General features: G+C 43.5%; 1 pseudogene; it reads left to right on the forward strand.

Annotated features, from left to right (window-relative positions):
• The first annotated feature begins 4,296 nt into the window (after nt 1-4,296).
• Nucleotides 4,297-4,998, forward strand: LOC100352926 (methylosome subunit pICln pseudogene; annotated as a pseudogene).
• The last annotated feature ends 373 nt before the right edge of the window (nt 4,999-5,371 follow it).

Raw genomic sequence — 5,371 nt, forward strand, 5'->3', positions numbered from 1 at the left:
TCACTGTCTAACTCTGCCTGGCAAAAAAATAAAAAATAAATAGTGTTTCAGAGGCCAGTGCTGTAGCATAGTGGGTAAAACCACCACCTGTCTTGCCAGCGTCCCATATGGACACCCATTCAAATCCCAGCTTCTCCACTTCCAATCCAATTCTCTACTATGGCCTAGGAAAGCTGTGAAGATGGCCCAAGTGCTTGGGCCCCTGCATCCTCATGGGAGACCCAGAGGAAGCTCCTGGCTCCTGGCTTCAGATCAGCCCAGCTCCAGCCATTGCAGCCATTTGGGAAGTGAACCAGCAGACAGAAGACCTCTCTTTCTCTGCTTCTATCTTTCTGTAATTCTGCCTTTAAATCAATAAATCAATCTTAAAAAAAAGAAAAGAAAAATATTTTTAAAAAATAATGTTTCGGTTTCTTCCTATACACTTGAATAGTATTTTAATTTAGATACACTTAATAACATGAACATTTTTCTAATTCAGACTGACTTCACCATTTGAGCAAAATTATTAAAATTCTTGTTGTGATTAATTTTTTTAAAAAGCCTATACTGCAATGAGAATATTTTGGTATATGTTAATGAGTTGTTCTCTTACACTGCTTAGTGTGTGACCTTTGCTTGTTCTGCCCAAGGCATTTGGATTCTATAATAGCTGGAACACAAAAATAAGAACACTTTTTAGTGTTCAGCTTTTAATATCCAAAGCAGATATTTTAATTCTACAAAAACAACAACAAAATACTGAAATCCAGGCTTTGTTAAGAGAGTCAGCAATTTTTAAAATATTCTTTAGTTTCATGTAGACTTTATTCATGGAAGTATCCAAATGCCAGGGACAGACAGAATTCAGGATAAGACCTGGGAAGTCCTGGTACCCTGGGAGGAGTGTGGAGAAAGAGGAGGAGAGATCAGTCTATCTCTTTTGACCTAGAGGAATCATCAGCGGAGAAAGGACACGGAAGTAGGAAGCAAGACCTCTCTTGAGCATCCCTTCCCCACAAAAGCCCCACCGGCTTCTGAGGGCGTTTGCTTTGCTCTTCTGCGGAGGCCTGGAAGAAGTGCAGTGGCGGTGCTGCAGTGTAGCCTGCTGGGAGAGTTGTCCAGAACAAGAGCTTGTCCTCCTGGCTCTCCTGGTCTGCATGCCAGGTGCAGGCCATCCAGAGGTACCTGTGTGTGCTGGTGGAGAACACAGAGATGCAGAGAGCCCCACAACCTGGCAAGACCCAGAGGTGAAGCGACAAGAAAATGGCCCAGTGGGGATTGCCCCATAACCACCTACAGGGCAAATGGGACCACCATTATCCAGCAGTCACCAGAAGGGACCAGAGAAGTCACCCACCTGCAGAGACCACGGAGGGTCCCCCAAGGTCATCATGAGAATCTAAAGCGCCTTCTTACCACCACACTCCCCACCCTCTCATGTGTGACGTCATGTCCTTAAATAAATAACAGTTTCCCAAGACATTGAGGTGTCCAAAATAGACTGTTTAAGCCATACACACACACACACCAAAAATATCTTGGTTATTGTTAATCCTTAAATTGAAAATACACTACTTTATAGGTGAGAAAGAGTTAAATAATAAGAAAAAATTTATTACATTTGCAAACTTGCGACTAATATAAAAGGATTTGAAAATTAAGAATGCTTTCCTTTCCCAGGTTGCTGTGAAGATCAGATGAGACTGGTGCTGCAGCTAATGACAATGGCAGCTGCACAGCCTGCCCTGAGCATGCTGGGATCGGGACCAGACAAGCAGCAGGTACAGCTCAGCTTTTTGAGCCAGGAGGCAAGGGCACAGACAAGAAGCCAAGTGCAGGCCAATTACAAGGTGTCAGTAGAAGAAATCAGGAGCCAAGAGCAGCAAATTTAGATCTGTGTTGTGTCAGGGAAGCCAAGTGGCAGCAGCCGTGGAGGCACGCTCTCCAGGAGTGGCACAGGACCCAGCACTTCTGATGTCTTCCTTAATTAAGTGCATGATTCAAAAGACTGAATATCTGAAAAATGGTTCACTGAAGGTATGCAATACAGTGTGGCTATCAGTCCCATGGAGGAAGCTTTGAAGTAAAACTAAGATTCCTTTTGTCAGGATAGACAAATAGGAGAAAATTAACTCATAAAGCTATGAGAGATCAGGACAGTTAATTTGTGGAAAATTTTTCTCAAAAATTCAAATTGAGAAGACAGTCTTTGCAAGAATGGAATATGAAAAATAGATTCAGGGATTCTTATTTTATATTTACTTATTTATTTTTATCTACAAGAGAAGCAGAGTGTCAGAGAGAGAGGAAGGGAGGAAGAGAGGAAGAAGAGAAAGAGGGAGAGAGAAAGAGAGAGAGAGAGAGAGAGAGAGAGAGTCTTCCATCTGCTGGTTCAGTCTTCAAATCTCTGCAACAATCAGGGCTGGGCCAGGCCCACGCCAGGAGCCTGGAACGCTACCTGAGTCTTCCATGTGGGTGGCAGGGGCTCAAGCACTTGAGCCATCATCTGCTGCCTCCCAGGATACATTACCAGGAAACTAGATTGGAAGGGGAGCAACCCGCCTTGAACTGGCATTCCAATATGGGAAGCAGGTGTCCCAAGCAGTGGCTTGACCCATTGCATCACTGTGCCACAAAATCCTCCCTGATTTGGGAATTCTGAATTCATTCATATTTATGGCACCTAGTAGCTACAAGGTTCTTTCATAGCTAATAAATACATGCTAATAATCCAGTAGGAAGATAGATACACCAATGGACATTTAAAATAAATGTGCAATAATTAGGGATTTTGGGGAGCATGAAGGAAAAAAGAATAGCCACATAGGTGTGGATGCCAGAGCTTTCTAGTGGAGACTTGAAGGCATGGGCAGTACCCAGGTGATGAGTAGGGGAAGGTGTTCCAGGGTAGGTAAACGATGGGCAAAGGCTGGAAACCAAAGAGGACTGTGTCTCTAGGGGACTGAGCATTGTTTAGTTTGACCTGAGGACAGATAGGAGAAGAGGTACAGGATGAGGCAGGAGAGGTGAGCAGAGGCCACTTGGAGCAGAAAAGGATACAGGGACAAGGGAATGGATGCAAGATCTGTTTGGCAGGTAGAAGTGACACAGCTTAGAGCCAGAGTGGGTTCGGGGAGATGAGTGGAATTGAGAACCAGCCCATGTTTCCAGCTTGAACAGCTGGTGGTGCTGTTTACCTGTGAGGCTACCCCAGAGACAGGATGAGCAGGAGTCAGCTGGGGCATGCTGAATGTGAAGTTCCGGGGAGAGATCCAGATGGAGCCCTGGAGAGGCAGGTGACTTACTTAGGCCTGTGGTTCTAAAAAGAGATCTGACTGGGGATGAAAATTGGAAAGTTGTCAGTGTAAGTCAAAAAATTGAAAAATACAAGTTGTGTCCTTCTCTTTGCCTCAATATAGCTGTGTAAATGGCTTTATTTTTCAAATTTTACTATCACAAAAATGTTAAATTATAAATTATGATTATCATTTCTCATATTAAATGGGAAATATGGTAACTTTAAAGGAAATTAGTTTGCTGATTTAAAATGTTGGATTTCCTAATTTTCTAACACAATTTTTGAAATATTTGTTTTACTTTTTCTTTTAAAGGGTTATTTATTTATTTGAAAGTCAGAGTTACAGAGAGAGAAAGGGAGAGACAGAGAAAGAGAGATCTTCTATCAACTGGTTTACTTCCCAGGTAGCCACAACATCCAGGGCTACCAGGCCAAAGCCAGAAGCCCAGAGCTTCTTCCAAGTCTCCCACTTGGGAGGCAGGGGCCCAAGTACTTGGGACATCTTCTGATGCTTTCCCAGTCACATCAGCAGGGAGCAAGATCAGAAGTGGAGCAGCTGGGCCCTTAACCAGCGCCTATATGGGATACCAGCGTTGCAGGCAGTAGTTTTACCTGCTATGCCACAATGCCAGTCCCAAATGTTTTAATTCAACATACTATTCTTTTTATGCTTGTAATTAAAATTCTTTAATATCTCTAATTTATTATTACTGCTATTAGAGCCTCATAAATATTTTGAAAGACACAGATCAACTTTTAATAATTTAAGAATTCATTTGTGAGATCATTTCTTTACTGTGCACTTTCATCCAACTAAACAAGAGCATTAACATTTCAATAATCTTCCATTGTCGATAAGTTGGAAAATGCTAGCCTGGAACAAACTTGATTCATGCATCAGTGCCTAATTTTTAGCTCTGGTGACCTAAGGCCAGCCAATTGCCACACTCTAGCAATGTCTTAGAAGACCTTACAGCAACTCCCTGGAGCCCTGTGTTTCCGTGCTCTGTGCTTCCATGAGCTTCCACAGGAGTGTCCTGCCCACTGGACATACTGCGGTATGTGGCACCAGCAGCCACACACTGTGGCTGTCCTGAATGGGAAGGGCCTCACACTGGCACCTCTTACAAAGCTGAGAGCTGTCTGTCTTGGATAGATGGTTCTGGATTAGGATTCTCACTGGAATATGCCACCATTAGTTTGCAGGCAGTGTCCAGGGACCCAAATGCCTGGCCACAAGAGCACTTGTACATTATGGTAAATACCAAATTTGGAGAAGAATCAGAAGAACTTGTTGTTGGCGAAGAGAAAGACAGTGATGATGATGCTGAGCCTGTTTCTGAGTTTGGATTTGTACCTAGTGATACACCCGCACTGGGAGCAGTGTTCTCCGCAGTGTGTGTGAGGCCTCGCATCCAGATCCTGAGGACGAAGACTCAGATGATTATGATGGAGAAGAACATGATTTACAAGCACGTGAACAAGGACAGGGGGCTATCCCTACTTTTTATACCTATGAAGGATTATCGGGTTTAACAGCAGAAGGCCAAGCCACATGGGAGGGATTAGCAGGAATGTTTTGTCAGTCTGTGAGCAGCCAGCATAGCATGGCTGGAGTTTAGTCAGGAGATTCAACACGAGATTATGAAGTTGGTATGGAGGCAGATACTACACCAACAGTTGCTGGACAGTTTGAGGATTCAGATGTTGATCACTGAAAATAATTGATGCTGTTCTGTGATTCTGCTTAAGCTGTGGGAGAGAACTTGGTGCTTCTTTCAGTCTGGAGTGGAGTTGATGAAAATCCTTTGGCTTCTCCAAAACTCAACTTGAACCAGTTCTTTCTTGAGACAGTAAGTTGTCACCAGCAGGAGAAACGATGACTTTTATCAACAAAGCTGATTAACTTAACTAGGAGGCATTTGTAGTGTATCACTTACCCCCAAAATGTTCTGTGTCTAGGTACCCTTTGAGTAGGTCTATAACTTGGATGTATCTTCTGTAAGATAGCAGACCCATGTGGTAAAATTCACAGCAGCTGGGAGGTATAGGTAGACCGGGCGGGAGAGAGGCCGGAGCCAAATACGCTTC

The sequence above is a fragment of the Oryctolagus cuniculus genome, chromosome 5 (genome assembly GCF_964237555.1).
Source record: "Oryctolagus cuniculus chromosome 5, mOryCun1.1, whole genome shotgun sequence".
In the NCBI taxonomy this organism is placed as follows: Eukaryota; Metazoa; Chordata; class Mammalia; order Lagomorpha; family Leporidae; genus Oryctolagus; species Oryctolagus cuniculus.